The 22,346-nt window shown below is 42.8% G+C and overlaps 1 protein-coding gene across 7 annotated transcripts in view; it reads left to right on the forward strand.

The window, feature by feature from the left end:
* The first annotated feature begins 2,061 nt into the window (after nucleotides 1–2,061).
* Nucleotides 2,062–22,346, forward strand: part of SNCAIP (synuclein alpha interacting protein) — a 143,275-nt gene continuing 122,990 nt past the window's right edge. For 5 of the 7 annotated variants that reach the window (XM_053301391.1, XM_053301390.1, XM_053301393.1 and 2 more), the window contains exon 1: nucleotides 2,063–2,675. The gene's annotated coding sequence lies outside the window, so the exon portion shown is untranslated. Of the gene's footprint in view, nucleotides 2,676–22,346 lie in introns of all 7 variants that reach the window. The other 2 variants (XR_008317413.1, XR_008317414.1) reach the window with 1 other exon arrangement.

The raw sequence follows: 22,346 nt of genomic DNA on the forward strand, positions 1-22,346 counted from the left end.
TTTAAAAAAAAGGTTATTTTAAAAAATGGCCACCACACATGCTCAAATAGTCCCTGTGAGGCCCTAGAGGCCTGTGGGGGAAGGGGAAACCTTTGCAGACCCCCCCCAACGGCTTTTAGGAAGCCCCCCAAAGTGGCTACAGGTTAAAAAATAAATAAATTTAATATAATACAAGTCACTGTACACATATTCAGTTTGGTACTATGTACAGAGAATCATGGCTTGTGAATACTGAGCTGAAGCTTATGAGCTAGGATTGTATTCATTTGCCCTTACTTTGCTTCATGTGATAAGTGAGTTAAATGTGATGTCTTAATAATATGGCTATTAATGGTGAGTTTGTCTTTGAATCAGTGTGAAATCCTTAGTATTAAGGCCCATTGGGAGTTTCTTGCTCTCTTTCTCTCATTTTAACTGTCTTTCTGAAATACTATAATATATTCCAAGCAGTGACACAGTTTACTCTGCATATCCTTTAATTATTTTCAGAGTATCTGGGGAAAGCCAAATTCTCCATTTATTTTTAAAACTTATGTAATAGTGATGCTACAATGCATGGTAGAGAATTAGACAGGCACTTCTGTTTAGTTTTCAAAGTACACCTCCAAGCCCCTGCTAACTTGGCAAAGAGGCACCTTTGAACGTGGTGATTCTCTTTATTTAGCAGGGGGAGAATAACTGTCCCTATCCCTCCCCAGCACAGTACCTCCAGTGACTGTTGCTGGTGTGTATCTTATGTTTCTTTTTAGATTGTGAGCCCTTTGGGGACAGGGATCTATCTTATTTATTTATTATATCTCTGTGTAAACTGCCCTGAGCCATTTTTGGAAGGGCGGTATAGAAATCAAATTATTATTATTATTATTATTAGTAGTAGTAGTAGTAATATTTGGGTATTTCATGAGCCTCAGCATACTGAAATTTGTAGTTTTCCAGCATTTTTTGGTCTGGCTGCATCCACTGCTAAATAGTTTTTGAAATATTAAAAGATTAAAGAGCTCGACTTGTATTTTTCAGCTGATATTATGGTAAAGTTATTTGAAAGATGGGTGTCAGATGTTTGGACAGGGGGCACAATCTCAGTGCTTGTCCTAGGCGCTATTTTCCCTAGATACACCTCTGAGGATACTGTATGGATTATCTAGAGCCACTGTGAAGCTGATAAGGAGCCCCTCCTGAAAACTGCTGCTATGGCATTTGAAGCCACAACATTATATGATTCAATTGACATTTGGGAAGAAGGCTGTTCTGGACATTGGCCAAAACAGTCAGTTCCTAACAGCTGAGGCCAGCCCTGGACATCTCTGTCAATTTTTGGATGGAGGACCAAATCCTTAATTAAAAATACACTGGTAATTATACTCTTAACTAGTGAATTAGGGTTAAGGTATGTCTGTTGTTTTAAACAGCTGCTTCTATCTCTAGAATGTTTTATCTTCATTGGACCTAATTACATTGGAATATTAAAAAACACAACAAAAAAACTTTCAAAAAAAGTTCCCAAAGTGGTTTACATAGAGATAGATAGATAGATAGATAGATAGATAGATAGATAGATAGATAGATAGATAGAATGGCTCCCTGTCCCCAAAGGGCTCACAATCTAAAAAAGAAACATAAGATAGACCCCAGCAACAGCCACTGGAGGCGAGGGATGCTGTGCTGGGGATGGATATGGCCAGTTGCTCCCCCCCCCAGTAAAGAGAATCACCACTTTTAAAAAGTGTTCCTAACTTCAGATCCCTATAGCTCCTCAGCTCCACAAATAAATGTGACACATTGGCAGAGACTTTTATTCTTGCAGTTTTAATCTAGTAAAAGTTCTTGTAAGTGTCCAAAAAAAAGGGGAGGGGATGGGGGACAAAAGACTTTTCAACAAGCAGGTTTGAGAGACAGCAGTAAAAACCGAATGAGAAATTAAAGGAAAAGCGGGGGGGGGGCCACTTTTTTTTTTTTTTTTTTTTAAGGAAAATGCCTAAAAAGGAACTACGGGGTGTGAATGGGGCAGGAACTTGCGTGGGTGGGTGGGGGAGTTGAATGACAGAAGAGAGAAAATGTATGAGAGAGAAACATGAGGGGGGCGGGTTTGAGAGCGGAGAAGGTGAAGGGAGAGTAATGTGCGTCAAAGAAGAGCTGAAGAGAGAAAAAGAATGAGAAAGACAAGAAAGAGGGACAGAACGTGTGTCGGGGGAAATGAGTGAGGTGGGGGGGGAGAGTGAGAAGCAGGCGAATGAGCAGGAGAGACTAGGAGCGCGTGGCCAGTGAGGGGCGGCTGACGGAGGGGGCTGAGGGGGGCCACCACTCAGCATCAAGGGCTGGCTGGGTGGGGAAGCTCCAGACGCTCAGGCTCAGTGCAGAGCCAGAAGGAGCAGCAAGCGCGCGTCCACTTCACAGCCACCACTACAACCACACTGCCACCTCTCCTCCTCCTCCTCCTCCTCCCCCGGCCTCTCTTTGAAGTCACGTGGCACCCCCTCCCTTCTCCCCAGCCCCCCGAATTCCCGGCGTGGGGAATGGCCTCGGCTTTATTGTGACGCAAGCAGCCTTAGAAGCCGGCGCCCGCGTCCCCAAGCCCGCCCGGGCCGCGTTCTGCTGGAGCCAGACAGCGACAGCAGCTTGCAGCGCCGCGGCGAGGAGTCCCTGGAGGCGGCGGAGGAGCGGAGAGCCTTGTCAGGGTGAGTGCAAGTTCCACCTGAGGGAAGAGAGACCTCCCTAGAGGCGAGGCTCGAGTGGCTGCCACAAGTTTGCATTGGGGCTTCCGCCCCCTTCAGTTGTCTATTTGGGAAGGAGGCAGAGAAGGCGCAGAAACAAGCAAGCCTTGGTTGGGACTCCCGCCTCCCCACCCCACGGTCTGCGGGAGAGACTCGCCCTGACGAGAAAGGGTTTAGCGGTGATGTCTCTATAGTAACGCCGCAGCTGAGGGGCTCTTTGAACAGAGGGAGGTCCACACCAGCAGCAACAGCTCCCCGCCGCTGCTTCCTCTTGTTGCTTGCATTTCTGCTCTCTTCTGCTCCCTTACCTTCTTCTTTTCCCAAAGCTTTCTGTTCGTGGAGCAGTTTCCTGCCAACAAGGGGGTGCTGAATAAAATTGGATACCCAAAATGGGATTGACACCACTCACAGCAGGAAAGCCACGCAAAATAGAAGGGGGATAGGGGAAGTGTGTGTGTGTGAGTGAGAGAGAGAATGAATAAAACAGAGGTGGAATCACTTCTTCCTCCCTTTCCTTTATAACTCATGACAGACATCCAAGCCACCTTTTTGTGGAGTAAAAGCTTGTCTTGGTTCTTGAAGCGCCTGCTAAAATGTGTGTGTGTTTTTTTAATCCTTTAGTTTCCTCTCCTGATGGTGGTAAATGAGGCAAACACTTTATTATGGCTGTTGTCAGAATGCCATGTTGTACCTATTTTTAAGTTTCTGTTTTAGAAAAGCACACATAAAAAGGGGGGAAATGTGGGATGTTTTTGGCAAAAACCGAAAGACAGAATTAGTTTCCACAGGAAACGCTAGCATTCTTTGCAGAACTCTGTGTGTAGTGAAGAAATAGTCTTCAGAAATAACCATTGTTGACAATTTTCAATGTTATTTGAGCAAAACTCTCAAATATAATTGGTTTTTCCTGTTGTATGGTTTGCTTGCATGAGAGCCACTGGTGAAAGGATGCCATATCTCTGCTGTTTGTTTCTGCTTGCTATGTTTTTAAAGTGAGCAATACAGTACTAATCAGCCTATGGTTGACAGGTATCCATCAAAGGAGAAGAGTGTTCAGGCTGCTAAAGAATAAAAGAGAAAGAGGAGAATCAATCTCTTCTTAGCCCCCCCCATGTGGTGTTTTCTTAATGAAATCTGGGCTGGAAATGGATGGCTTTATTAGTATTCAACCATATACATGATGTCAGATCTCTAAAGTGCCACTGTAAAATTCATTTCAGTGCAATTTCTCTGTGAAATATGAAGCCAGTGCAAATATCTCCTGTTCTATCCAGAGCCAGACATCCCTTATGAGGAAATAACTTTAAATACTGCATATATTCCATATATATATATATATATATATATATGAGAATTTAAAAGAGAATTGGAACTAGGTTTTCTCCTTTCATTACCCCAGGGGAGGGGAGGATGTTGGTGGAAAACCTCAGCTGTAGCCTGGTGCTCAGTTGTATGTTTTTTTAACTCATTGACTTCTGTGGGACTAAATGTGTGTGTAACTGAGTGCAGGATTGTAGTTATCTAATAAAAGTACTACTTTTAAGATTCCAGTTAAATCCATGACTCATCTCCACATCTGCACAATGTGCTCAGTGCTGCACATTTTTTTGTCATGCAAGGTTTTCCATTGAAGCAAAAAGCCTAGATACATTAAGGAAGTAGTAGTAAATGTTCAAATGCATCAGGAAGCAAGATAACACCTTTATGACACACTTTATTTAGAACAGAAATTGAATGTGAGATGCACTTAAGGCATGTAATCAAGACACCTAAAGTGGACTGGGTATCACACATTTCCATCATTCTATCATACTGAAAAAGTGGAGTCAGAGAATAAAGTCTTCTAAAAAACATAAGGCAAGGGAAATATTTTAACCTGTGGTTTTCAGGACCAAGTCAGAGGGAAATAATTATTCCAGATTAATTTAGAGTGAATCAGTTTGATCATGAGTGTATGCAATTAGGTCTCCATTTGGATGGAGTGTTTTTCATGTAAATAAAAAGGTTTGTTTATTTAGTGATTTGTTTATTATCATATTTTTATACTGCCTGATATGTACATCTCTAGGCGGTGTACAAAATTTAAAACACAATATTAAACAGGGTAAAAACAGTTAAAATTTAGCAAAATACAGTAAAAAACAATCTCATAACATAAAAATGAATTAAACAGTTTAAAATTAATTTCAGTTAAAAGCCTGAGAAAAGAGGTGTGTGTATTGAGGGTCTTCCTAAAAGCAAACAGAGAAGGAGATGCTCTTATTTCTACAGGGAGCATATTCCAAAGCCCCAGGGCAGCCACAGAGAAGGCCCGGTCCAGAGATGCCACCAAATGAGCCTGCAGAAACCATAATCGGACCTCTCCAGAAGATCTTAATAGGCGGCAGGGTTCATGAGCAAGAAGGTGCTCTCTTAAATACTCTGGGCCCAAGCCATTAAGGATTTTTAGGTAATAACCAGCACTTTGTAGTTTTGCGCAGAAACATATCGGCAGCCAGTGCAGTTCTTTTAAAATTGGTGTTATATGGTACCTTTGGGTTGTCCCAAAGACCAGTCTGGCTGCCTGACTCTGTACTAATTGTAGTTTCCGAACTACATACAAAGGCAGCCCCATGTAGAGTAGCATTACAATAATCAAGCCTGGAGGTTACCAGCACATGCACCACTGTTTTAAGGTCATTTACTTCCAGAAATGGACATAGCAGATGCATCAGCTGAAGCTGATAAAACACACTCCTGGTCACTACCTCTCTGGTTAAAACCAGAGAGAGTTTTGGATCCAGGAGCACTCCCAAGCTAAGTACTTGACCTTTCATGGGGAGTGTTACCCCATCCAGAACAGGAAGATCGAAACCATCTCTCAGGTCCTGACCTCCACAGTCAGTACCTATGTCTTATTTGGAGCCAACTTCAGTTTCTTATCCCTCATCCAGCCCATTACCACCTCAAAGCAGGCATGTAGGGAAGGAGGTTATGCCGTTTCCTGATGAGGCTGACATGGAGAAATAGATTTGGATGTCATCAGCATATTGATAACACCCTGCACCAAACCTCCTAATGATCTCTCCCAGTGGTTTCATGTAGATATTAAAGTATCATAGTATGGAGCTTTGTGGAACTCCATACCTTAGTTCTTGCTTTGCAGAGCAGCAGTCTCCAAGCAACACCATCTGGAATTTTCCAGAGAGGTTGGAATGGAACCACTGTAAAACAGTGCCACCCAACCCCACACTCCTCAGGCGATCCAGACTGATACCATGGTTGATGGTATCGAAAGCAGCTGAGAGATCCAAAAGGATCAGCAGAGTCTCACTCCCTCTGTCGATAGCCTGTTGGAAACCATCCATCAGGATGACCAAGGCAGTCTAAACCCCATAGCCCACTCAAAAGCAAGTTTGAAATGGGTCTAGATAATCTGCATCATCCAAAACTGCCTGGAGCTGAGAAGCCACCACCCACTCAATCACCTAGCCCAACCATGGAAGATTAGAAACAGGTCTGTAATTAGCTAACTCTGAGGGGTCCAATGCAGGTTTCTTAATAGCCTCCTCACTTCAGTGACAATGGCAAAAGCATAATCTCATACTGCATGGGAGGAAGGCAATGGTAAACCACTGCTTGGTATTCTACCAAGAAAACCACGTGGCTCTAGTCGCCAGGAATCAACACTGACTCAATGGCACAATCTTTCCTTTGCTTTTTAAGACAAGGAGGCATCCTGCCTTCCCTCAGAGAGGAATTTATAATATTTACCAGACCCTCTCTGATAATACGGTTACTAGATGAGATAATCCAAGTTGGACAAGGATCAAGAGTAGATGCACAGTCCAAAGCAGTTTGTCCACATCAGGAATCACAAACTGAAAGTGATCCAATCTAATCCTGTAAGAGGAGTTGCTGGACACCTCCACAGTAGACCCTGCGGTAACTATGGAATCCAGTTCGGCCTGAATACGACATATTTTATCTGCAAAATAACATGCTGTCAGAGCATAGATCTTCAAATGTGCTCTGTGTTGTGAGCTGTCAGATTTGCACCAAGTCTTCTTCCACTTCTGCCACGTCTACCTCACTTCAGCTCCTATAGTTCTTCCGAATAACAGGGGCTGACTTTGAAGCAAGTTGGAGAGGATGCTTAGCAGCGATTATGTCTACTGCTCTAGTGAGATCATTATTCCATGTTTGCACCAGAGGATTGACAGAATCACTAGCAGAGCCAGCTCTAAATCCTTCCAAGGCTTCTTGGAATCCTATTGGATCCAGTAACCTTCTCAGACGAACCAACCTAATAGGTCCTTCACTCCTGCAGAGGTGGGTTTTTATATTATTTTATGTGTTCACTCATTCATTCATTCATTCAATTTCTATACCGCCCTTCCAAAAATGGCTCAGAGCAGTTTACACAGAGAAATAATAAATAAATAAGAAGGCTCCCTGTCCCCAAAGGGCTTACAATCTAAAAAGAAACATAAGATACACACCAGCAACCGTCACCGGAGGTACTGTGCTGGGGGTGGATAGGGCCAGTTACTCTCCCCCTGCTAAATAAAGAGAATCACCACATTAATAGGTGCCTCTTTGCCAAGTTAGCAGGGGTTAATATATATTTATATCCCACTCTTTATACATTTATATCCCGCTCTTCCTCCAAGGAGCCCAAAGCAGTGTTCATGGTAATGTTTATAGTCACAAAAACCCTGTGAGGTAGGTTAGGCCATGAGATATGACTAGTCCAGTCACCCAGCGAGCTTCATGACTGATAGGGGATTTGAACTCGGGTCTTCCCATCCTAGTCCAGCACAGCACTCTACTCACTATACCACACTGGCTCATTTCTTGTTGCAAGTCCTATCTGGTGATTCTTCCATGACAATGTGGAGATGACAGGAGTCCTCATCCGCAGAACACCAACCTGATCAGAACAAAAGACTAAATTGAATGTGTGACCAGCATCATGCATCAGTTTAGTCACTAAATCATCATTGTTTTTGGAATTAGGAAGGAAATTTTCTTTAGTTCAGTTTGGCAAGCAAGAAATTCTCTTGCCTTCCTCTGTAGCACATTCCATGCCTCACTTACTTGAGTCGTCTAGTTGCTTTGACTGAAATATTGTTTGAATTATGCAGGAACCACTGATGATATATTGTTTTGTTCTTTCCTAATGTTAGACCACTGTAATCAGGATGAAGTGTCCTACTTCTAGGCTGTTTCACCAGAGATCTTTTAAATCATATTTTATATTTTGAATGAAAAATCTACTGGCTAAAATCTGCATTCCGTTTGAACATGCCTCATCAGTTTCAACAGCATTCACAGTTTGTCAGTCTAACCTACCTCACAGGGTTGTTGTAAGGATAAAATTGTTCTGAGCAACTTGGACAAAGAGCAAGATACAGAGGTAATGAGTAAAATTCAGATATGAGTTATTGAGGTAATTCACACAACCAACAACTGTTTTTAAACTGTTTGGGTTTGGGAGGTATGTGTGCTTCCAATTTTTAGGAGTGTGGAAGCAAGTTAGGAGGAAAACCTGGGTAGTTTTTCCTCCTACTTTGCTTCTACTTAATCACTTCTACCCAGGTTTTCATCTTACCTTGCTTCTACACAACCAAAAACTGGGAGTACACACAGCTCCCAAACCCGGGTAGAACACAGTTTTTAATTGTGTGACTGACCTGAGTGCATGAGTTGGTATATAAATAACTTTGTTATAGGGCAGAGTGCTGGGCTACATGACTGACACATCCATTCCAATCCAATAGTCCTTATTTTTGTTTTGTAATCGGAGAGAGGCAGGGTTTGGATCTGACAATTCCAGGTTTAAATCTGCATTTGGCTATGCAGCTCACAGTGAGGCTGTTCACACGTGCAGCCAAGCCCAATCTTTGCTGCGTGTGTAAACTGCTGGGAGCCGTGCAGCTCCCAGTGGCGGTGCAGAGGCAAACCATGTAGGAAACCCTGGCTTTTAGCCAGGGTTAAGGGCAAGAGCACACTCTCCTTAGCTAACTGATCGCGTGTCGATGCTGCGTAGCACTGACACATGAGTAGCCTCCCAGCCTGCATTGGGAGGCTCCCCATAATGTACCACACACTTGTGAAGTGAATTATGAGAATTCCAGGGACCTCTCAGCCCCCAAACCTCTGTGTTGTCGGGAGCAGTGAACAGTCATCTGGGCGGGTGATCCGCCACCCAGCAAAAGCAGGGAGATTGTCTGCTAGGGATGTGCATCGGTCCGGACCGGCACCGAGGAGGGGTCTACCTTTAAGGGCGGAGGGGTAGAACTTACCCCTCCCGCCGCTCTTCCCCCTCTGGCGCTGCAGTTTAAAGCAAAGTTTTGGGGGCGGCAGCGTTCCTCGCTGCCACCCCTGCCCCCGTCGTTACTCGGAAGTCTCCGTAAGAGCAGCACGCATACCCCTCCGCACTTAAAGGTAGACCCCCCCTCGGTGCCGGACCACCGGACCGGTCCAGCTCCGAACTGGTTCGGAGGCCTCCAACATGGCCTCCAAACCGGTTCGTGCACATCCCTATTGTCTGCAGGGGAGGTAAGCATTTTGAGGCTTCCTCCCCTCTCCTGTTTTGAGCCCTTTCTCCTGATCTTGAGAAAGGGTTCCGTGACGGTCCCAAAGCTACATGATAGATCTATGTATAGAAGTCTAACAAAAGTCAAACAGCTGTTGGGCAAAGGGATTATGTCAGCCTGATCACCCTGAGACTCCATGTTTTTGAAGCATTTATATGGTACAAATACACACTGGGCCAGTTCAGACAATTGTCCGCTGGCATACATGATCGGGACAGGGATGCGCTGAGAGCAGGACACCCTGATGTGCTGTGAGGATGAATCTTGTGAGGGGGCGTTAATCTGAATCACCCCACTACGTGCAAAATACCCAGTAGAATGGTGATTCAGATGAAGATGCCCCTCACACAATTAAGGGATACGTCGACAGCATATTGGGGTGCCTTGCAGTGATATCAGGGTGGATGTGCTCTCAGCCCAAGTCCGTCCTAATCACGTATGCTGGCAGACGAGCATCTGAACTGGCCCATTGAAACATATGTGTGTGCAGTTAAAATTACCCAGTCTTTTTTGTGCGCATTTAGAATTACCCTATCTTTATCCCGATTTCAAGATATAAGAATCATGCGATATCAGTTGTGCACACTTTTAAATTTACCTGTTTAAACTGTTTAGCTCTTACTGCAAGTATGAAGGCCAGGAGTGAGGCATTCATGATCCTGTTGTCCATTGCCTGTTGATTCCCAGTGTGCTGAACTTGAGCATGAGTATAAGAGCTATTTCTTTGTCTTGCTTACTGTGCAAAGTTGTTTGTGAGGATAAAACATCGCTCTGGTCTTTTTGGAATAAAGGCAAGATACTAATCAACAAGGCAAGTTTTCCAAAAGATCTCTGAACTCAGAGGGAGGTTCCAACTTCAAATTGATATGTTAAGGGATGCCAAAGGACAGATAGTAACTGATTCTGAGAAGATCAGAGATGGAAGGAGTATACTGAAAATCTGTACAGCAGGGATGTCAACATCCAAGATACTCTAGAAGATATTCCCTGCTCGCAAGAACTTCTAGTACAGGAAGTTAGATCACCACTCCTGTCATTACCAATTCGGAAGGCTACAGGAATTGATGGAATAGCTTCAGAAATATGGCAGGCAAGAGAAGAAGAAACAGTCAAGGCTCTAACCAAACTATGTCAGCAAATTTTGAGAACGACACAGTGGCCAACAGATTAGAAGAGGTCAGTCTCCATACTGATACCAAAGAAAGGAGACTTAATGGATTGTGCAAACCATCACACAATCTATTATATTAATTCTCCTGGGTGTGCCTTAGAATGTGCATCCCTGTGCCCAGCTAATTGGCTGGGCGGTGGAGGCGCCTGATTGGCTAAAGCGTACCCAGGCAAGCTATGGCGGTGGGCCTGGCCCTGGAGGCCAGTGGCAGCGGCAGCGGCAGGTTTTGGCGGCCGGGCGAAATGGACCTGCCAGTCAGAGCCGCTGGACCCAGCAGCACTGAGGCGGTGGGGAGGCCGTGCCATGGCCCCAGCAATGAAAGGCTGGGCCCGGCCTGAGGAAGAGCCCGTGGGAAGAGCGCAGAGGGAGAGGGAGAGAGAAGGAGGGGGTCACGAGAGGGAGCCAGTAGGGGGACACGTGACGCTGGAGACATTTGACAGGCGTGCAGCAAAAGGGAGCAGTTAACGGTTGGCCACTCACTGTATCTGCCACAGTATCTGCACAGTAGAGATGGAGACTGAGGGACTTGATAAAGATTGACAAAGAAAAATGGACCATGGTAGAGTAACAGGCGGGTGGGGGGACTGAAGGGCTGGGCAGGGGGACAAAGCTACGGAGAGCCAGACTGTGAGGGAAAACAATCATGACTCCCCCCCCCATCCCCCCCCAAAGTACTGATGGCGGGGGGAAGAGGCCAACAGTAGCCACACTCAACACTCAACAGGAACTTCACGGGCCAACAGTGGGGCAAGAGGTGGGGGGAATGGATGGCAAGACACTGGGGCAAGAGAGAGGGGTGGAAGGTGAGACAATGGGGCAAGGGGGGGGAGTACTGTCATTCCCCAGCAGCTGATCTGTCCACCAAAAAACAAAATAATTTTTTTAAAAACCCTGGGGGCTTTTAAGGACAACACTGGGGCAAGAGATGGGGAGGATGGAAGGGGAGACACTGGGGCAAGAGGGAGGGGTAGAAGGTGAAACCATGGGGCAAGGGAAAGGGGTGGAAGGCGAGACAATGGGGCAAGAGGGAGGGGGAAGGCGAAACAATGGGGCAAGAGAGGGAGGGGGAAGGAAAGACAATGGGACAAGAGGGAGGGGGAAGGCGAAACAATGGGGCAAGAGAGGGAGGGGGAAGGCAAGACACTGGGACAAGAGGGAGGGGGAAGGTGAGACAATGGGGCAAGGGGGGGAGTACTGTGTCATTCCCCAGCAGCTGACCTGCCCACCAAAAAATAAAACTCCAAAAAGTAAGTAAACTACTGCACAGATGCTCTATGCGGGTTCAGCTAGTATCCTTAATTTCACATGCTAGCAAAATAATGTTCAGGATCATCCAATGCAGATTAGAGTCTTGCGTGGAAAGGGAAATGCTGGATGTTCAAGCTGGTTTCAGAAAAGGCCAGGGAACAAGAGACATAATTGCTGATGCATGCTGGATAATTGAAAATTGAGAAAGCCAAAGAATACCAGAAAGAAGTCAATATGTGCTTTATTGACTACAGAAAAGCCTTTGATTGTGTTCACCATGTCAAGTTGTGGAATATCCTTAGGAAAATGGGCATCCCAGAACATCTCATCATTCTCATGAGAAACCTATACACAGGACAGGAAGCCGCAGTCCAGATGGAACATGGTGAAACAGACTGGTTCCAGATCAACAAAGGAGTAGACAAGGCTGTATACTCTCTCCTTCTATTTATTCTACTTATATGCTTAACATATACTGAGAAAAGCTGGATTGGAAGACGATGAGCGTGGTTTTAAAGTTGGAGGAAGAAACATCAATAACCTGTGCTACGCTGATGACACCACTCTGATAGCTGAGAATGCGGACGATCTGCAAGCTCTAGTAATAAAAATCAAGGCGCATACTGGGAAAAAAGGGACTACGACTAAATGTAAAGAAGACTAAACTAATGGCAACAGGTACAGCAAACAGCCTCAGAATTGACTATGAAGACATTGAAGTGGTGGATAGCGTTTGCCTTTTAGGATCGACCATCAACAGTGAAGGATCCAGGAGTCAAGAAATACGCGCAGACTAGCAACTGGTATTGGTAGGGTTGCAATGAAGGCCTTGGAAGGAAAGGATATTTAGATGCCGTGACGTGTCTATACCTACAAAGATTAGAATCGTTCAGACAATGGTTTTTCCCATGACACTCTATGGATGTGAAAGCTAGACTTTGAAGAAGCAAGATAGAAAAAGCATTGATGCTTTTAACTTTGCTGCTGGAGAAGACTTTTGAGGATACCATGGACAGCCAGGAAAACAAACAAAGGGATCATTGAACAAATCAATCCAGAATATTCACTGGAGGCACAAATGACCAGGCTCAAACTATACTTCAGACACATTATGCGAAGATCCAGCTCCCTTGAGACGTCCATAATGCTGGGGAAAGTTGAAGGAAAGAGAAGAAGAGGATGACCAGCAGCAAGGTGGATGGACTCAGTTATGGCAGCAATGAATGCACCACTGAAAGACCTTGAAGGCCAAGTTGAAGACAGATCATCCTGGAGAGAATCTATCTATGTGGTCGCTAAGAGTCGACACTGACTTGATGGCACTTAATCAATCAATCACTAATGCAACTAATAATAATGCTCTAAAAGTATGACTTTGGGCCTTTCTACATGAACACTCAGTCAGATAATGTCCCAACCACATTTTAGCTATTTCATGACATCTTAGCAACAATAGTGTAATTTCCCCTCCACTTTTTAAAGGTATGGAGATGGGGATTAGCTTCACTTCTGTGTTAGAAGATTCTTCTAAGTTTATAAGGGTTGATTGTTCAACCAGACTGTACAATGCAATAGCGAACAATAACATGACATGTTTGTTCAATTTTTTAAAGAAGCAAAACATAAATTGTGCAGCATGGAGTATATAATATCAAAACATTTATTAAATATTGCCCCTGCAGTGATTCAGAATTAACATGGCATAACCAACTACATGATCAGGGAAGAAGTACTTCATTGTGTCAGTTATTATTACTAACTAAATCACAAAAACTTCCCCTTTCTGTGCAACTGATTTTCTTACATCCTCACTCCACCATGAATGCATTAAGAGGGAAGTATCACACTAATCTAGATTTGGCTTATGGCCGTAAATAAAATGATTCTGATTCTACTTATCGAGATACAAGCTAGAGTGTATATGAAGTTTAGGAAATACAAGGTCTGACAGCACCACTAGCAAAAGCACTGTCCCCAGGAGTCTACATAGTCTTACATAGGAGGAGTACAGATCCTCAACTAAGCATTTGAAGACTCCCCCCTCATTTTACTGAACGCTGCCTATCAAACCTAATAACCCTTATCTTCAATCCCCAAAACATATTTCTTCTCCCATTTTTTTTTTTAAAGTGAGGAGTGGCTCTTCAGACTTCCCTCCTCTGTCTGTACCCCTGCATAAATATGTTCACCAGCTCACTACTGGAGACCACATCTTTTGTGATCCCCAGATGTTGAGCTGACTTCATAATTGCTCATACAGCAGCTAGTCGTCTCTGCTTTCCAACTGTCTTTGAGGCTCAGTACAAGAGGGACAAATCCTCATGCCCATACCCAGCTTGGAGGTTGGGGCATTAGGGATGGGCCCGGACCGGTCTGGAGGCCATTAAAATAGCCTCCGGACCGGTCTGGGGCGGTCCGGTTTGGGTGGGGGGGTCCCTTTAAGAGCGGCAGGAGGGTTTACTTACCCCTCCCGCCGCTTTCCCGCTCTGGTGCCCGTAATCGGTAGAGTAATTGGGGCGGCAGGACACCTCCCTGCCGCCCCTTCCCGGCACTGGGCTGGGGGTGGGTCCCTTTAAGAGCGGTGCGCAAAGGACTCCTGGGATTTCAAGCAACGTCGGGGAAGGGGCGGCAGGGAGGTGTCCTGCTGCCCCAATTACTCTACGGATTACGGGTGCCAGAGTGGGAAAGCGGTGGGAGGGGTAAGTAAACCCTCCCGCCGCTCTTAAAGGGACCCCCCACCCCAGTGCCGGACCGCAGTTGGCGGTTCCGTGCACACCCCTATGGGGCATAGGGTGGGACTTGGTGCAATTGCTGTGCTAAGCTCATCATGTTGTCACATTTAAGATGCTATCTTTTCTCTCAATGCTAAACAAACATTTTTGCTGGCAGTCTAGCCAAAATTGGCAGGCCTCTGAATATCACCAGAAGAGGTTTGTAGATTTTGTGCAAAAATTATTAAACAAATATATTTCATGCATCCCACTTCCCCAAGCAATATGAAGTTCCAGGCAGCATTTCAGGGCAAATTTTCTTTAAAGTACTTGAAGTTTTCTAATACCTTTTATTTCCAAATATATGGCCAAACAAGTAGCAAGCATCCCCGTTCCCTGCTTTTCTGGCTGAATTCAAACTGTTCCCTTTCCACTTCTCACACAGACCAGTTCTCACTCAGATGTAGCCAGTCTCATAAGTTTTCCCATCCTGCAGGTGTGAAATGACTTCCCAATAATTAGCATTCAGTTGCTAATGACCAAAACATGCCAATATTAAAGGGAAGCTTTGAATAACAGGGTAGCATGATCCTTGTATATTTTTATGGATAATCAATGGATAGATGGCAAAGGAATTAGATTCTGCTTCCAAACCATCAGTGAAAGATGATTCGTATGTTACATACAAGAGATGTATATCTTCTTTTTTTCATCTTGTATAAGTGATCTGGTAGCTGTGTGTGCAGTGTAACATCTGATATGAAAACTCACAGAGTCCAGTTGCAGCAATTTCTGCGATAACAAAAGCACTCTAGTTTCCCTAATCAGGAAAGTGGCTGCAGCTGAATTCCAAAAGTTCCTGGCTTACAAATCACACTGCTAGCATGAATAAACCATTTGCTTGACAAAAGAAAAAGATGTAAGCAGCTGAATGTAATGTGCAAAATGAATTGGTCTTCAGTTTTAAAAAAAGAAACACCCCTCCCCCACAACACACACACCAAACAGTTAAGTACAACACTTGCTTGGTTAGATGAATGAGGCTAGGACACACCCCTAGGAGATATCCTTACTGAATTTTTCTTGTGCTGCTGGTGTGTCTACATCAGCACTCTTGTCACATTTAATTTTATTTCACTGTTGACCCTTTCCCAGTACTAATCTTCGTGATTTCTCCCCACACAGAATTGTAAGCTTTGCCCCTTGTAACAAATGCTGTACTTGCACAAGTGCAAACATGCTGCTCATTACAAGAAATTGTATACAGTTTGTCAAAGATAAAAGAAAAAGATGAGGATGTGAGAACCATTAGACATGAGATGTGATGAGGATGTGAGAACCACTAGAAGTCACTGGGCATTAGTATCACAGGGCAGTCAGATGAAAAAAGTGTCTAGTTTTGCTTAGGTAAAATATGACAAATTCAATGTTGTATAAGAATAAGGCTACAATCCTAAATACACATATTAAGAAGTAAGTCCTTTGAACTAAGTGAGACCTACTTCTGAGTAAACCTGATTAGATTTGGGCGGCATGGTTCCAGTGATCAAAGAAGAGAGGCAAACCATTGGCCAGGAACGGAGAAGATTTCTATCCAACCAGCTGTGTGAAAGCTTGATCCCTTGTAATGAGATGCTAGGTTTGCAAGGGAAAAGCCAGGATGTGAACCACAATAGTGACATGATGATATGTTGTGGACTACATCCCCTCCTTGTACAAATATTAGTAGCAGATTGCATGAAAAACTGCTTGTCTGAACACACCCTAAGGTTGAATAATAAATTTATATATTTTTGTCAGGTACAGTATTCATTCTCTTTTCTTGCACAAAAAACTTCTGTTCCTTCTCTAAGAAGGGAAAGCTGAGTCATCCATTCATCCATGACTGTACTTGCAGTTTATCTCCCATGACTAATTATTCCCAGAAGAAAATTAATGCCTACCAGTGACAGACATGAACACCAAAAGTAACTGTTTTGGAATCCTAATTATACTGCTTTTTTGTTTCTGGGTTGGTCGAGTTCTGGCTTTTTGATGTTAACATTGACTTGAAATAGTTGATTAATCATTTTAATAATGTTTTGGAAGGAATCAGCTTTGCCAGCTTTATCCAACTGTGCCTTATATAAGATAGGTTAGCTGAAATAATTGGGTTTCATCCATCCTAGAAATAAAAATCCAAGGGCACAATCCAGTCAGTGTTAATCACTTTTAAGTCTCATTGATTTCAGTGGGAAAGAGCTAAGTACATGCATAACTCTCCAATTTAAAGCAGTGGGGCTGAGGATCACTTTAGATGTTTGGAGTTCTTCCACCCAAAACAGCATCATGGCTGCACCAGCGTAGAGGAAATTGCATCTGACTCAATGTGCTCACAGTTATGAGTCCTGTTTCCCAGTGGAGATACATGCAAACATGTACTGCTTGCATGTAAAAAGTACTGCTGCACTCCTGCAAACCACTGTGGGAAAGAAGTATGTACTCGTGGACAGATAGGGGTCAACTAGTGGTATGTCCACATGCCAGCATCTGCAGGGCTTCTGCAGTGTGGAAGAATTTCAAGTTCTGAACCTGTTTTGTGAAGTTGGCTACATTGTGCCCAGGTTCTCAATTTTAATTTGTATATACAGTTCCATATTAGAGGCATGTCTGTCTTAATGAGAAATGTATACTGTATCTCATACATACTTAGAAAACAGTAATCATTTTTGAAAGGACAAATAAAGCTAAGAACAATATCAGTCAAATGCACAGCTGTAGTTTTTTTAATTACTGTACTTCTAATTTTTGAGAAATTGCTTATATTTATCAAAGCAATGTGAAAAAATATGATGCATGTGTATCCTAAATACAATTATGACTGAAGATTAAGAGCAGATACAAATAGCTTATAGATTAACATGAGCAACTGGTTTATTGACAATATAGTGATCTATAATGTGCAGTAAATATTTTATTGATTTTGCTTAAAAAGAAGTCTTGTTTGATGGAAAAGTACAAACAGTAAAATATTTGCTAGGATTCTGCCAGTTGCTCACCTCTCTCAAATGTAGTATTGTAATTTCATCTATATACCAGTATTAAGTTGCTAGTAGTGCATGTATAAAGTTTCCAAAGCATGATCGGTTTGCATTTAACCATAATGGGATTGCTACGGATATTCTGTGGTGTACACAAATACCATTTCCTTGTTTTGACAACAACAGTAACAAGTTGTTTTGAACACTCCTTTGAGTGTAATATGAAGAACATGATGACACTTTTATAATGCACTTGACAGTTTTTAATTTCAAACAATGAAAAAATAATTCTAAGTTTACTAGTTATATCCCCTAAAGCATGCATTCAAATATGTTGTTTTTGTATCCATGCTGGGCTGCTGGCCTCCGTTGCACAATAATGTTGCTACTGCTTTATAAATTAAACACAAATGAATCACATGGACATTTAACATTCATAGACTGAAATGTAGTTCATAGACTGAAATGTAGTTCTTTTTTTGCTTTTTTCCATCCTATTTTTTAGGGTTAAAATATTCTTTTGGATTTTAAAGGTATATTTATTAGTACTGTTGCTTCATCTGCTCAACCCCTCTTAGCCTGCCCCATTTCTTGATGCCATCGACTGGTGGAGCTTTACCAGGATTGTGGCTGCCACTGGCTACCATTGACTTTCTGGCTGCCATTGACTTAGCTCAGCGGTTCCCAACCTTTTCCTCTATGCAGACCACTACATTGTTATCAAAAGCTTTTGCAGACCACCACATAAGCAAGCCATTTTAAACATTTTTAACATAGTCTATGGCTGATGGAAGTCAAACTTATACTGTATATCAAGGAGTGTTAGAAACATAGCTATTCGTAATAATGTATTATGCCCACTCACAAACATATTGTACTTGTAACACTACATCTACCTGCAGTAGGCCTACCAGTGGGGAAAAGTCAGCCTTCTCAACTTACCTAATGAGAAGGCTGATATTGATTATTATTATTACATTATCTTCCCCGCCTCCTGACCCATGGACCAGCTGCGATACCTTTGTGGACCACTAGTTGTCCACGGACCACATGTTGGGAACTACTAACTTAGTTAGTATGCTATTACAGTAGGGCCTGTCATTCTGAAATCAGATAGCATTGTGTGAAGTGAAATGTTGGGGAACTGAAATTCCAAACCAAACAAGCAACTTGTATTAAATTTAATCATGTCATCAGTGCCTGGATGCTGTAGGCTTTTGAGTAGTATCTTGGTATAGATTATGAATATGGATAGATATCACATATTACTTTTGTAAGTGATGCCATATATACATTAAAGATGCATAGTTTTCTATTAAGTTGCTGTATGTTATGTATGTCTTTCTCTGCCCCAACTATTATTGCCACAATATGCTTGAGATAAACTATAATGAACCTCATTGGGTTAAGCTGAATTGAAAAGTTTCAAAGCTCAACCAGCAGTTCAGTCAGTCAGTCAATTTCTTTATTATGGTCTTTGACCAGCACAAGGCAAACATAAAAACTGTCATCAAAAGCAGAAGATTAAAACTATAAAATTATAGTTTAAAAACAGTCTATGTCTATGAGAGCTGTGAAGACAGTGACTATGGCATCAGAAAATAATACTAAAATCATATTTCTATCAAACTATGAAAAACTATACAAATTTTAAATTTTTAAAATGTAGAGCCATTTAAAATGGAGATCACTCTTAAGGATTGGTTGAAGCTTAAATAATTTTCTTAATGCCTTTCTTAAAGCGGGATGTATTACTTCCTGTGTCCAGCCAGTTTTTCCAGCCACCAACCCTACTGCCCCTGGCTAGATTTTATAAGCCAAGCAGGACAAGAGTTGAATGCAGGGCCTCCAGGCACATCCCTGCAGAGCCTCCTAATGTGTGCTTCAGTAGTCAGGATGTCAAGTGGTGTGTTAATAAGCTAGTGGCTACAAGCTCTCAAGTAGAGTCTTAGATCTATTAGCTGAGATCCTTTCACTGCACATACCGGTTTGGAATTCTGGACTTTGTTTATACTAACAACTGCTCTACATTTTCAACATATCCTGTAGCAGAGCATTCCATAGATTAATTATGCACTGTGTGAAAAAGTACTTCTTTTTGCTGGTCCTAGATTTCCTGGCCTTCAGTTTCATTGGATGACCCATGGTTCTAGTGTGAGAGAGGAAGAAAATTGTATCACTGTCCACTCTCTCTACTCCATGCATAATTTTATTCATCTCTATCATGTCTCCCTGTAGTTGCCTCTTCCCCATACTAAAATGCCCCAGACACTGTAGCATTGTTTCATAAGGAAGGTTCTCCAGGCCCCTGATCATCTTGGTTAAGCTCTTCTGCGCTTTCCCCAGGACTATAAATGTCCTTCTTAAGATATGGTGATCAGTACTGTACACAGTACTCCAAATGTGGCTGTACCATAGATTTGTATAAGGGCATTGCAATATTAGCATTTTTATTTTCAGTCCCATTTCCTAATGACCCCTAGCATAGAATTGGCCTCTTTCACAGCTGCCGCTCACTGAATCAACACTTTCGATGAGCTGTCCACCACAACCCCAAGATATCTCTCCTGGTCAGTCACTGACAGCTCAGACCCCATCAGTGTATATGTGAAGTTGGGTTTTGAAGCGCCTCACAATCTCTTTTGGATTTCACTAACCTAAATACCTGCTAACTGAGCAAAGAGGCACCTTTAAAAGTGATGATGATATTATATTTAGCAGGGGGAGAGCAATTGGCACTATCCAACCCCAGCACTGCATCCTTCCAGTGGCTGTTGCTGGTGTCTACCTTATGTTTCTTTTTAGATTGTGAGCCCTTTGGGGACAAGGGGCCATCTTATTTATATATTATTATTTTTAATGTAAAACGCTTTGGAAATTTTGTTGAAGAGCAGTATATAAATATTCATAGTAGTAGTAAATAGTTTGGTGTCATCTGCAAAATTGGCCACTTCGCTGCTTATCCCAACTTCTAGTGTCTTCATCCTTAGAGATCTGATGAATGTTGACCAAAGAGAGGGCCTTTTATATGGTGGTGGTTGAGCTGGGTCATATCATCTCCAGAAAAGTAAGGTACCTACACTGACTTTTAGTTAATCTTCCAAATTAAGATGATTGTATACATTTGAACTTTTAAAGAGTGACATACATTTTTCTTCTTTGAAAAAAAGAAGAAAAATCCCCCCACCGCTGCCACACTTTTAATGCTGTGTAATTGCTGCTTTAGGTCACCTTAAGTGGCATAGTGGGGAAATGCTTGACTAACAAGCAGAAGGTTGCCAGTTTGAATCCCCCCTGCTGGTGTGTTTCCCAGACTATGGGAAACATCTATATTGAGCAGCAACAATATAAGAAGATGCTGAAAGACATTGTCTCATACTGCGTGGGAGGAGGCAATGGTAAACCCCTCCTGTATTCTACCAAAGAAAACCACAGGGCTCTGTGGGCACCAAGAGTCAAAATCAACTTGATGGCACACTTTACCTTTACATTAATTGCTTCTTTAATTTTCCTTTTTAGGGATCTTTTTGTAAAGTAATATTAGTAATAATATTACTTTAAATAGTAATAAAATAGTAATAATTAATCCATTTGAGGGGGGACTTCTGTCCTCTATTAGATGTGTTGGAAGCTTTACTGAAAGTGGGTTATAAATTTCAAAGAAAAATGTCTGTGCATTTCCATTCTGGATGCAACTGCTTCTTAGGGGTTTGTGAGCTGGCTGTTCGGCTGGTTTGGCTCAAATCTGGAGTGGGGTGGGGGTATACTTGTGAAGGGGAATCTGGTACTCCTTTTGCATTAGGCAAGAATGCTGTACAAAACAGAACCCCGTTCCAACCAGTGCAGTAGAAAGTACTGTATTTCTGGTCAGTAGTAGAGACTGGGTAAGGATGGGTGGACAATTCGTTACCACTCTGATTTTTCAAAGCATTTGCTTTTCTAGGGCTCTTTCTCCATTCACCTTAAAGCACACAAACTGACCTTTTCTATCTCTTTTCCTTTGAGATACTTATTGGCTATGGCCAAAAATGAGTGCTCTATGATAAACTGTTTGTTTGTTTGTTTGTTTTGCTTAAGGATTGGACCATAGTAATGTTGTCTTTGAAGTTCTTGCAGTGATATAGTTTGAAAATGTGTCCTGGCTTAGCGCTAATGTGCAATTGACTTCCCATGAGCCATGCTACTTCCTGGCCCTGCTATAACACTCACTGGACCTGGTCCAGCGAGACCTGGGTTCTACTCTCTGTTTGGCCTTGAAGTTTACTGCATGGCATTGCGCCAGTTACTGTAGGAAAGCTTAACACCTCACAAAGTTGTTTGAGGATAGAATGAACTAACCCTCCACCCCACCCCATATATACTGCCCCAAACTCCTTAGAGGAAGGACAGGATAATAAAAGTCTGCACTTTAAAACCAAAAAACCAAAAAACTCTTCCATCTGTCCAGTTGCTGGCTGAACACATTCTGTGTTAGATTTCAGTGTTCATCATTTTCAGAGTTTTGTTTTATTCTTTTAGCACTCCAGATATGTATGGTACATGCTTTTAGCTCTCAAAACACTGCAGCAACATGAGTAGCTCAGTTCAGAAACCTTTTGCTATATCAGGAGCTCAGCCTTCCTGGCAACCTTCCTGGCTTCCTCATTCACTGCAGAGCTGGGGATGTTCAACACATGTTATCTTTGTGTGGGACTACCCCTGATGTTGCAAGAAGTGGGGAAGCGTTTTGCTAGGAGGTTTTTTTAAATGCGCATCAGAGTCTTTATTAGGGATGTGCACAAACTGGTTCGGTGCTCCTTTTATGGAGCACCAAACTGGTTCAAAAGCCTGGCATTCAGGCTGGTTTGGAGGCGGGGGGTTCCTTCAAGAGGCAGGAAGGGTGCCTTTACCTGCCCCACTGCTTT

The sequence above is a fragment of the Hemicordylus capensis genome, chromosome 2, assembly GCF_027244095.1.
Source record: "Hemicordylus capensis ecotype Gifberg chromosome 2, rHemCap1.1.pri, whole genome shotgun sequence".
Taxonomy (NCBI): Eukaryota; Metazoa; Chordata; class Lepidosauria; order Squamata; family Cordylidae; genus Hemicordylus; species Hemicordylus capensis.